Below are 13,007 nucleotides of genomic sequence, written 5' to 3'. Positions count from 1 at the left end.
TCCAAAACTACTGACATTAACATTAAAAGCAAATCATACTCATGATCAATTTTGCTGAGCTTCTCTTTTAGTAAGCACTGATGCGGACTACAGAAAAGGATGAAAATATGGGAAAACATAGGTGAGGATCCCACAGGAGAACATGGAAAGAAGCTGAGTGAGAGTATTTATCTCTGTATATTATTATTTTCCTGAAAGCAGCTTATCTCTCAGCCTAACTTGAAATATGTCTCTCTACTCTCAGTTCTCACTAATGCTATACCTGCTTTATCAAGACAAAAAACCCCATATATGAACATACGAAGAAAGATTTTACATTAGTTGGTAATTCTAAATGGTAAATAAAAGCTGTGAAGTAAGATAGCAAAAAAAAAGGCAAGCTCTTTTTTTTTTTTTTTTTTCCTCACACTGCTCTCAGCCTGCAAATATCATAGAAGTAAATGAAATACATTTTTCAGAGTAAAATCTCAAGGGACAGCTTGCAAGCAAGGAGGGAGAAAAAATAGGAAATAGAGAATTTTGTTAACAGTCAAAAGAATATGCTATTTCTTTTTCCAGTGTTCAGAGACAGGCAATATATAGGACCCAAAATGATGAAGATGCTCAATAGTGCAACTTCACCAAACAAGTAGGTGACTCTCATGGCACTCCTCCAGACTTCTCAGAAAGACAGAATATGTACCATTTGTCTTTAGTCCTCTGACAAACAGATGGATTTGAAGGTTTTACCGTCTTTCTACAAGGAGTAGTCAGCTACTCCTATGTGACTGTTGTAAAGCTTCTCAAGCTCTACAAACTGATTTCAAAATTCTATGCCGTGCCTGGATGAAATGACTTTTAAACATGAAAAGTAATCTGTTAGGGTCTTAGATCTACAGTTCAAGCTGGTTTTCCACTGGTATTACAGTTTCTGGCGTGAGATGAGAGGGACACATCTTTACTAAGAAGGTAATCAGTGTACTAATATCCAGCAATTGACAGTGAGATGACAGCAGAAATGTACAGCTCTGAACAAACTCCTTTCCAGCAAGTCTAGTGTTTAGACCAGCAGATCTTCATTACTAAAGCAATGCTTTTTCAGCAAGATGTTTGTCAGAGATGTTTCACAAATTGAAACTGTGTATTTATTCAAAATACTTTATACAAATGATTTTGCCAGACTAGCAGCAATTGCTATGTCTTTATTTCACTCTTCACTAAGATGACATTTTTTGCAAGTCAAGGATGACATTTAATCAGTAAAACTAGTCAGTAATTTTCATGTCTTATTTCAGGCATTTAAAAACATGTGTGAGCCACATAAGCATAGCCAATTTTGAAAATGATTACATATGAAAATAATTAATACAGGATGATCCTTAGAAGCCACTTAGATTAGATGCATATTACTACTTAAGCATTAAACTAAACAGCAAATTACGCTGAAATATACCAGGATAGCAGTTTTCATCTTTCAGAATTCTCAAGAAATCAAAAATATACCATGTTTGCCATTATACAAAAAGATTTAGTCTCGTCATTCATGCAAATTAATAAGTTAAAAAACAAAAAAATAAAAGCCAAAACATTAATATTTAAGCAACAGACATAGATACTCACTAGCTAAATCTGCACTGGATTTATTTCAGTCTTCTTCCTATTAGCTGAATAACAAGAGTCTCAGTGTTTCTGGTCAGGCTAGTATGTCTACCATTCAAATATGACCAGTAAGAATTTCTTTTAGAATATCTCAAGCTGCACATGTGTCATTACCTGAGATGTGATATAACAAGTGTTAAAATGAAGATTTTTACAAGTGTTAAAAAAAGATATAAAATTTACATCTTTTATTATTATTTTTTGAATATCCTGAGTTACATTGCTAGCATCCTGCAACTCCAATGGACTCAGAACTATTCCTAAGAATCAAATCCAATTCAGTGTTTGAGGATGGTTCAGCTTAAGTATATTTTTTTTAAATCCAAAACATATTTTGGGAACGACATCTCCCTAACATATGACTGATCTGCGTGAAGATTTATCATTACAAAATAGAAAGAATGTAAATTCATGTTACTTCTGAACTATAGGACACAAACTGTACAATGGAGTAAGTATATTGTATGTTGTTTATAACTTTTCAAGTAAATTTGTGTAAGAGACAGAAAATGCAGAAGACGGCACTTTTTAATTCTATCTTCATTTATTCTAAAGCATGTGAAGCCACATTTGCATTACAAAGCTGGCCCTGGAACACATGCATCTTCCAAATGCTGCTGAGTATCTTAGCTTTGCCAGAATGAGTACTGAGATTTTTCTTCACAGCACTGTGGCCATAGTGCCAAAAGATACTCTTCCTCTGGAGAAACAGTAAACTATGTGGAACTGTTTGTCATGCTCTTTGGAATATAACAAGTCTCCATAAGAGAAGAGACAGCTTATTTTCATGAGCTCTCATAATCTTTAATTTGATCCCATCACCCTTCCAACCTCCCTCTACTTCCAACATTCCATTATGCTTTATTCCCAACTACGTTATTTTACCAGGACAGTAGAGTTTTAATATATTTTTCACATGAAATGTAATAGAAATCAGGAGCCTATCAGGAACTTTAACACAGTAGTAGAATTGAAAAAGAACTGATTTGGGGGAAAAACTACATTAAAAAAACACATTAAGAAAAGTTCTTCTGAGCCTGTGAGATTAAAGGCAGATGATAGTATTAGGCTGTAAATCAAACCAAATAGAACAAATATTCCACCTTCTGGGAATTGAACTGGTTAATCTTCCAACACAGAGCTATGAAAACAAAACTTCTAAAACCTTACTAATATGTAAAACTTGGGCAAGATCAGGAGTTGGTTAAAAAACTTTATATTTCAGAGTGAATTGTCTATGATGACCCCCTATTTTAATGTTGAGATGTCTTTTACTAGAATTCAGTATTAATCTAACTTTTACATATGCTAGAAAGAACATCTTATAGAAAAAGAAATAACATCTGAAGCAGAACCCTTAGGGTTTTTATGACAACCATCCAGAGCAACCAAATAGTTAAAAAACAAAGGAACTAAAGTGAGGCAGAACAATTTCATCTCTGCCCTCAATACAGTAATATTCTAGGAAAACCCAAACCCAGTAGGATAGCTAGTTTCAAAAATCCATGTGACATACCAGTGCTAACGGAACAACTGGTTTTGTAGGCAATGTAAGTATGGAAGTTGCAATTAGTAGGACAGTAATCACAAGCTCTGAATATTCTATCACTTCCCTGCAATATTGCATCACCATAAAACACTCAGCAAAAATAAATCAAAACCTGAGAAGACAACAGACATGCCCGGATGACTCACTACTCGCTACAATTTCTTTTTTTTTTTTTTTTTTATCAGTCCAAGCAGAACTCTACAATCAGAATAGAGATTAGATAAGTGGTAGTAGTAGTAAAAGATTCTAAGTTTGTGCACTAAACAAAAAAAATTCTTTCCACCACAGTTTAACTGGTTATGGAGTTACGGCAGTTGTTTCAGATCAAATCTGCAAGCTGATTCACAGCAAGAAACGCATCTGTTGCAAAAGACCAAACAGACTACATCCAAAGTGTAAATATCGAATCACAGCAGAAAACTGGCAAAACAAAAAATGAAAAAAAAAAGGAATAGTTCATCAGAAAATAGGGGAGATAGTTAAAGAAAAAGTTACAATATCTGTAGACAAGTAGAACTAGACACTGAGGAAAATAATTATAAGAAATGACTGACTGCCTTCATTAAAATTTCTACAGCATAAAATCTGTACCTTCTGAAAAAGGAACTAGAAAAGCACTGCAATATTAGGGATTAAAATGTATAATATTCTCTAGTTCTATACAAATTTATAAATACATAAATATACATTATATACCATATACATAACATCTCCATATATAACATCTATTTATAAGTTTATAGAGATATATATATAGAGATAAAAATATTATAGCCTGTATATAGCCAAATTATATAAGCCATATTATAGCCAAAATATCTGTATATTTTTATGTAGCACATAACTTGATCCTCATGTCTTTTGCAAGGAGCTGGGGGAAGAGGGAATTTAACTACATAAAGTTTGTATGAATTAATAATGCCACTGCAAGAAAAAAAAATCTGGTAAATATAAAAATAAAAAAATGTTTATTTAAACTAATTTTATCATAACTCACTGAGAACTGGATCAAGCAACATCTCCTTTAAAATAATCACTTTATCAAGGAAGGGGTTGGGAGAGGGAAGAAAAGGCACACTGATAACAGTCTTTGGGTGCTAAAGCTAAAACTAGTATTCCTGACAAAAAAAAAAAAAACTAGAAAGCCAGTACCTAAGAGAAACTGCCTACCAGAAATAACACCTGCATGAAGTACTGAAAGAAAAAAAGAATGGAAAAATTTACATACCTGAATTCTTGAAAGCAAGCATCTAAAGACAGTACATGAGAAGGTGAAAAAGTACTTGTTCAAAACCTGATGATTTTTAAAGTGAATAGCTATAAAAAATATCAGTGTTGATAGTCTGGCTTTCTACACAGAAAATTTAAGAAAATGGAACTGGATTTTATTTACATTAATTTCTTGATATAAATGACAATCATTCCTACTTTTGGTTCCAATAATAAAAACTTATTTATGTGTAAAACATGTTTTATTTCTTTCAATAATTCATTAGGTTACCTTTGTAAGCTGAGATTCATACTCTATACTTGTCTGCAAAACAAATAAAAAAATCCAGAACACAAAAACACCTTCAAAACAACTTCAAAACTAACAACTGAGAATAAAACATTTTACTGTGCCTTTCCAATACAATAGCATTAACAAAATAACCAAGACCTCACCCATTACTGCTTTACTCTTCTGCAGCAGGAATACCTGAAAAGTAATCTTTCTCAAAATGTGTTACACAACATATATATTGCCTAAATATCCTATGGTACACTTGGACAGGAATTGGACTCAGTGATCCTTATTGGTCCTTTCCAAGTTTAGATACTACATGATTCTATGATATTTTGACAGGGTAGTGTTGCCTTTTTTCTCTATTCACAGACAGCTCTTCTGGTTTAGAGAGTGAACAGATTTCTGACTTGCGATAAAAGTCAGACCTTTACACTAGAACAGAAATATATCTGTAATGAGTGTTTCCAGCTCACTGGGGTGTGGCATTCTGCTCATCCAATGTTACCGAACTGCACATACAAAAATTAGCAGCCTCTAGTAAAGTCTACCAGTTATGGGATAAAAAAAAGCAATTATGTGAGGGAGAAAAAGCTTTAAACCTTGGCTCTTCATTGGGAACAGCTGCTATAATCAAATTTGAGACTCTTGGAAGGAATCAGTCCTCACATTAAAACAGTGAAGGAACACTGCCTTGTTAATAGTAAACAGCCGTTCAGTTACATAAGATTGTTCTGCACTGTACAGCTTACTTTTACATCATCATACACATTTTTCACCCATTATCACCTTATCCTGTCATTAAACTAAATGCAAATGTAGTAAGATATAATCTAACAAGACCATTCCTTTCTCTGCAAGTTCAGTTAAGAAGTCACAGAAAGCTTCCTACTAAAGACTGAGACCTCACAATTAGGCTACTTTGACATACTCTACAACACTTGTATGATTTAGCCACAAGATGTTATATACAAAAGCAATTAGCATCAGGAATTTTATTCCAAATATGGTACCTCACATTAGTTATTGCTTTTTTTTTTCCTGTTTATAAAGACTTTTTACTGTTACTTTTTGTCTCATCAAATGGAATAGCTTGTTACATATATTCTTATCAACATTTGTTTGCCATTAATGAACAACTACTTGAGAATAAGGACATTACCCTCCATCCTTTCAGGAACATCTACTAAGACTTCTAAGAATTTTAGAGATAATATTATGACACGATGCATGTGCATAATTACGCTTTCCTACAAAACAATGAAAGTGTTAGAATGCTTCATGTTTGAATATCACACCACTATTATATCACAATATCACAACACTGTTATAATAAAAAAGGATGGCTCCAAAAATATCCTATTTTATTACATTGGCCCATAACAACAGAGGCAGATATTGGTGGTATGGCAGCAGAGGCTGAATCCTCCCACCAATATTCCATTACATTCTGTCATTGTGTTGCCTTGTTCCTAAAGACTTTCACAGAGAGGCTGGATCAGGCCCTAACAGTGGATATCCCTGTTCCTTTCAGGGGAGTTGGACTAGATGACCTTCTAAGGTCCCTTCCAACTCTAAGGATTCTATTTTATGATTCTACGACAGGTGGCAGCGGAGGGGCAGTCTGACAAAATGGCATATGGCATGGAAGTGTGTATGAAACAAAGGAGTTTGTCCATGCAGAAAGAAATGCACCCAATGACATTCATTAATGCTTGTTGAACATTTATGGAGACCAAACAATGCTGTCACAATGAGGCAACATCACCAGCAGTGGTGACAGCGATGTAAAGGACAAGCCACTTTCTGGACAGCCATGCACATTTTTATGAGCACATTCCTGTTCACTGCTAGTGAAAACGGTGGTGACTGTAGAAAGAGCAAATTCTCAGCTGAAAAACAGTATATCAAACAATGCTATTGTGCTCTATCAGTTGCAATTTATATACCTTTGCATCAGAGACGCTTCCATGTCAGGAATCCCAGAGGTAGTCTTAAATTCACGTTCCTCTTTCTTTCAGGTCAATATGCTTTTTATTTAAAGCTTATCAACTACTATCTAACGTGAAACATAGAAGTACCAAATATTGCATTCAAATTTCTAATATTTGTCTTTTAATACTGTAGAGACACTTCAAAAAACAAACCAGTGGTCTGTAAAGTAGAAGAATCACATGTTCAGGAAAGTTTTATTTTAAACATAAATGGTTTATCTGAAAAAAAAAAATCTATTAAAAATGAGTTTTCTTTGATGGCCAAGAAATCTCATTATTAATAAAATCAATATTGTTTAGACACTCAAGTTACAGTTTACAAGTGACATTTAAATGCTATCAAGTGCAAGCATCAGGAAGCTTTTGCCTTGAGCAACACAGTATGACAGATGGAACAAAAGTAAGTGGCAAGAGAAACTAATTAAATCTCCAAGAACAATTTCCTTTCACAGACTTCATAGTACTCTCACAGAAATTAGATAAACTGGGTAGCAATTCAAACTGCCTATAGAACCCATATAAGTGTACAGCTTTCTGTTCAACTGTAATATACTTAAGTCCTTTACTTTAAAACACTCTATAAATCTTTCCTCCACTCCATAAAGAAAAGGCATTTCTTCTCTTACTACAAATAATAAAAAGGATGCAAACTCTGTACACCTGGTTGTGCCAGGAAAAAGACTACAAGCCCACACTCTTTTGTCTAGCTGTCATACATAGTTAATTCTTACATAATTTCATTTACATAAAATGAAGTTGCTATTCTGCTTTCCTAATTTTGCATGTATTTACTTTCCAATTGCATCCAAAGCAAGTGCTTTTACACTGACAATTTAAAACAATTTAATGATTTCATCAAACTACCACAGAACCTAAGAATACCGTTCTTCCTCTTATAATATATTACAAATATGATACGACTTCTATTCAAACAACTTCAACGAGGGCTGCTTCTAGTATTTCTTGACACCTCTGAGCTTCAGATATGCCTTGAGAATAGACAGAATAGGCTGTTGTTTAAGGGAGATAGTACAGGCAAAGAGTGAGTAGAAAAAGTGATCAGAATTTCCTTTGTAAATACAGACGCCCAATCCTACTAGAGCACATGGAACAGACCCCATTGCACCTGAATAGAGCTGAATGGTTGGGTAGCAGTCTACTGAAAAGGATCTGAGTGACAGCAAACTAAACTAGGGTCAGCACCATACCCTGACAGCAAGGAAGGATGACAGCCATCTCTGTTCTTGAACTTGCATACAAAACAGGAAAAAGGGCAACTGGTACCATGGAATTTCTAGCTATGAAAAACTTAATAATTCAGGGAACTACTGCTTCGTTTAACATATGACCATACTTCAAAATGCAGCCTTTTACCTATCTATGCTTCTCCCTCCCTTTATGTGTGTTGCCCTAATTACTTTTAAGCTGTCTTAGACCACATTTCTTCTGGTTTTAATTGTAAAAATGTAAAATGCAGAGACAGAACAATATATAACTGGTTCATATTCTTAACAAACCAGAACTCTTTCCCAGAATGAATTTTCTGGTATTCTAGTATTCTATATGCCCAGTTCCCACTGCTTCTCTCATAGCATTACTTTATGATTCAACAGAAACCAACATCAGTTTTCCTTATTCAGCCCAAAGGTTTTTCTTCCTTCCCTTAAAATGCTAACACTACTTGTATCACCCTTGTAATTTCTTTCCTCCACATGTTTTTAATAAAAACAAAACAAAACAAAAAAAAGCAGTTGATTCTCTGAACTCTGATTACACTGGAATTAGTGCACAAGAAGAAGGATCTAAATGGGAGAAAACCTAGCTTTAGAGCACATTCTCAGAGGGCTTACAGAAAACAAAATCATTTCAAAGTAGCAATAGGAAGTTGTTGAAGTATTCACACCACAAATGCAATCTTCAGTGTTTGATGTTGTTTTCAAACACTGCATCAAACTCTGAGATAAAAAGCAAGAGATGACTGCATCAGCTTTCAAACTTAGAAAACGGTAACATTTTATTGATGACTCCAAGCACACTTATGAAGTTCAGTGGGAGATAGTTCAGAGACCTCGTTTGTTCTAAGGCACAGGAACAAAAAACTTTCCAAAACATTCTTCCAGTAAAAGTTCCTTAGTTTGGTATGTCCATTGTGAGAATTAACAAACTTGGCTCACACATTTTCTTAACCTATTCAAAATAAACATCTGTTCTCAGTTCAAGTTTTTTTTTTTTTTTAAACAAACCACAGTTTTATGTTATTCTATAAAGCAAAGTTCTTCTCTTCTTTATCTTACTTTTTAAATATTAAAGGTCTTTCTATTTGAAATTATTTTTTCTTTTCTGAAGCTGTGTATTTCCATGTAAAAACTCTAGTTTGAACCTACATTGGCTCTAAGCCTTACTGTAATACTGCAAGTTTTATTCTACCAGAACAGAATCAGCCATTAAATGTCAAAACATTCCTAATCTGATACTTGAATGTTATTTCAAATAAAATTATTAAGATTATGAATATACAACATCTTTAGAAGGAAGCAGCATAGTGAAACGTCACTTCACCTTCACAATTTCAAAACACATTTGCTTTTTCTCAGAGAGCCAAATACAACACCGAAATTACTGGATGAAAACTAGACACCTAAAGGGAGAATGTCTTTAGTTTCCTTTCTCACAATATTTTTCTCCTTCCCTCTATAGCATTACTAAGTATTAAGCTGAAACTGCATGTTTAAGAGCTAGGTATAAAGTTTAAATTGAGGCAAGATAACCTCTAGAAGCAAGCATGACAGCCACTTTCAGCACCATGCAGCTAGACTGGATATCTGATTACCTGGCAAACAGGTAATCTCAGTTATGTTAACAACTTATTTACCCTCGAGTATCTTTTAAAGATGGGTTATTGCCTAGCTACACCAGTTCCCTTTCCTGTTTCACTTTGTCTACATAAGGCAGCCATGCCAGAATAATATATGAGACTAGAAAGAGAATTTATCTAAGAATCTCTATTAAACGGGAAGCTACAACTTGAACAGTGGAAACTTGCAAATCAAAGACTTAAAAACCTACGATTAGAAGTGTTATCATATGCTCTTGTGACCAATTTAATTTAAGTGGTGGATTAAACCATCTGCTTCTATTGTGTCATACCGGTATTATCAGTAGACTGCATTAAACAGTTTGATTTGTGCCACTGAATGATCTTCCAATTTTTTTTTTCCATAACTGTGAATCTTAAAACAGAAAACCGGCAGTGGAATAGAGCCTGAGCAGCACACACTTAAAAAGTGCACTTTACTAACCTTCCTGACTTAAACCTCAGGCAAAAACTTAAAGGAAAGAGCTGGTAAGTAAATTCACAAGTAATAAAGTGTTTGGCAAAAATTCAATATTTTCTTTATGTAGAAAAAAGTGTTATCTAAATTTGAAGAGATTAGAAAATCTAGAGAAAGTTCTGTTGATGTGAGAAGGGAACAGAGCAAAGGGAAAATTCTAATAGAAACACACATTCAGTGATCTATAAACAACAGAAATTCTCTTTCAAATGTGCAAAACGGACAAAGACTTACACCAATAAACTCTTACCCCAGGCAACAGAAAGAACTGTAAAAATCAGAACAGTCTACAGATATCAAAAGTGGCAGAGGTGGATACTTTAGGGATCTCAGTCTGCTGCAAACATGCACCAATGTAGCATCCATCTCGTAAACCTTTATAGCAAATGAGGAGAAGGTCCTAACATACCTGTAGGTAATCTGCCGATATGCAGTAAAAAGCTTCATTCTACAGTTCTGCAAGTCTCTTCCATCAGACTAGCTATTATCTATGGCATAGTTCTGCCAGAAGTCATAATACTTATTCCTAAGTATTTATCAAGAGACATGCAAAACCAGCCCAGTAATCATGACTTTTATTAATAAAAATTGATCTAATTTACTAACGAAAGAAAACTTGCAAAAGGATTTTAAATACAATTAAAAAAAATGACACAAAGTTAGAAATCTTACCATATTATTAAAACGACACCTTGCAATTTAAGAGGGCACAGTGCCTAAGTTCTGTCATCTTTTCTGATGCATTTTACTGCCAAAGTGGGCAGCCAGCAGCAAGAAGGACTGGGAGGGGGAGGGTACTGGTGGGTGGCGAGCTAGACATGAGCCAGCAGCGTGCCCCTGCAGTACAGAAAGCCAACTATATCCTGGGATACATCAAGAGAAGTGTGGCCAGCAGGTAGAGGGAGGTGATTCTGTCTATCTACTCTGCGGGTAAGGCCTCATCTGGAGTAGTGAATCCAGATGTAGAGTTCTCAGTGCAGGAGAGACATGGACCTGTTGGACTGCATTCAGAGGAGGGCCACAAAAATGATCCAAAGGATGGAATACCTCTCCTACAAGGACAGGCAGAAAGTGTTGGGGCCTGGAAAAGGGAAGGCTCCATGGTGACCTCCCAGAATCCTTTAAGTACCTTAAGTTGGGCTTTATAAGAAAGAACAAGAGAGCAGAGGATCTTCACTAACAGGACAACAGGAAATTATTTCCAACTAAAAGAGAGGAAATTTGCATTACACATAAGGAAGAAGCGTGTTTTACAATTGGGACGGTGAGGCACTGGAAAAGGCTGCCTAGGGAGGTGTTGAGTGACCTTGACCCTGAAGACATTCAAGGTCAGACTGGATCAGGCTCTGAGCAACCTGATGTAGCTGTAGATGTCCCTGTTCACCGCAGGGGGGTTGGACTAGATGACCTTTAAAGATCCCTTCCAAATCCAAGGATTCTATGATTTTATCCTGCTTTTGAGCTCCAATTTTGGTTTTATTATGTTATAAAAAAGAACGGACATCTGTGAACAAACGTAAAGAAGCGTTAAAAAAAAGTGTAAAAAAAAGATTCTGCATACTCTCTTGCTTCCATCACTTGCTTGCCTAGATATAGGCTTAATTTTGTAACAGCTTTCTGATCCTCAAAACATGTTCAAGTCCCTTCTTGATAGCATTTATAATTGTGAAATTCCACCAAGAAACACACAGCAAAAATGAAAAAGAACCATAAGACAATGATCACATTTCTTTTTCATTGTTTATATCCACAAGTATTCTATAGAGGACAGTGCCCAAACTTAAAAAGCAATGGGTTTCCTACAGAAAGACTAGGATTAAGTGTAATACCTCCAGTGGATATCATCTTCTTTGACACAGAGGTCAATAATTTTTACCTAAGTTTAGCATAAGCATTACCAGACATCAGCTGGCAGTAATGAACGTTGGCGTAAACTATTTCTGAACTGGCTTCATCAGAAACTTAGTGAAGACGGTAAAGCCAAGACAGTTTTGAAATGGTTTCTGTTGATCTAGGCAATATGACTGCAAACACAGTCCATATGATCAGAGCCCGAGGCTTTGAAACAAAGTAGTGAAGCAACAGGTGTACTGTACAAGTGCTCTGCATAGCTAGACCACTCATTCCATGAGCATTTTTGGAGATTAATTAAAAAAGTTAAAAAAACAATACAAAGCAATATAAAGTGCATCAAAAGATAATCCCAGGCACTAAGAAGTGGTTAGTCTCACACGTGGCTGGCTCAATATAAAGCTGATGAATACTAGGTGAGTTGTGAGATTATAGCTGTGCTGCAGTATGCCAGCTGTATACAGCCCTCAATACCTCTGTGATGAAGCAAGTTTGATGTTGGAGCACTAAAATATCTTACACAGGCAGCTGTCTGTGCTCATCACAGAAGGCAATATCATCATACTTGCTATGAGGAGCAACAGATTATATTGCCTACAGCTCAAGCCCTGTCAGAGAAAAAGCATGTAAGCTCACGTACAAAAAACAGAAGAAAAGAGATCAACAATTATGTTAAATTTTGATTTTGAGAGAACATCATTGTGGATGTTTAGTGGACAGTTTTAGCAGCATGGTTATTCTGGTAATTACTCATTTTGTGAGTGCATCACAGCAGGGATTTTTGTGTTCCATCAGATGGGGGCTCCAGTTCTGCAGCTTTCCATAATTACGTTAAAGTTGTACTCAGAGTAAAAATATGTCTGGTAATGTTGACCCTGCTCAATACTTGCAGCTGCTAGACTATCACACAGACAGAGCAGAGTGGCTGTACTCACTGTTCTCTGAAGACAGCAACAGACAAGAGTTAAGACTATCAAAGCAAAAGAAAGCTACTTTGTCTCAAAGATCATAGAATCACGTACAAGAAATGAGCAACTTAAATTATGGATATTTTCAAGTAAGTCATCTTATGACAATCTATTGAGAACTGCTGACTAAACACTAATGGTACAAACTGTCAATCAACGCCATATCTAGAA

The 13,007-nt window shown here is 35.3% G+C and overlaps 1 protein-coding gene across 1 annotated transcript in view; it reads right to left on the bottom strand.

Annotated features, from left to right (window-relative positions):
* Positions 1-13,007, bottom strand: part of CTDP1 (CTD phosphatase subunit 1) — a 93,703-nt gene that overhangs the window by 27,044 nt on the left and 53,652 nt on the right. The window lies entirely within an intron of this gene.

This window comes from Cyrtonyx montezumae, unplaced genomic scaffold, assembly GCF_038088225.1.
Source record: "Cyrtonyx montezumae isolate F1298 unplaced genomic scaffold, pur_monq_1.0 scaffold_8, whole genome shotgun sequence".
Taxonomy (NCBI): Eukaryota; Metazoa; Chordata; class Aves; order Galliformes; family Odontophoridae; genus Cyrtonyx; species Cyrtonyx montezumae.
This window is presented reverse-complemented; position numbering and strand designations above follow the sequence as displayed.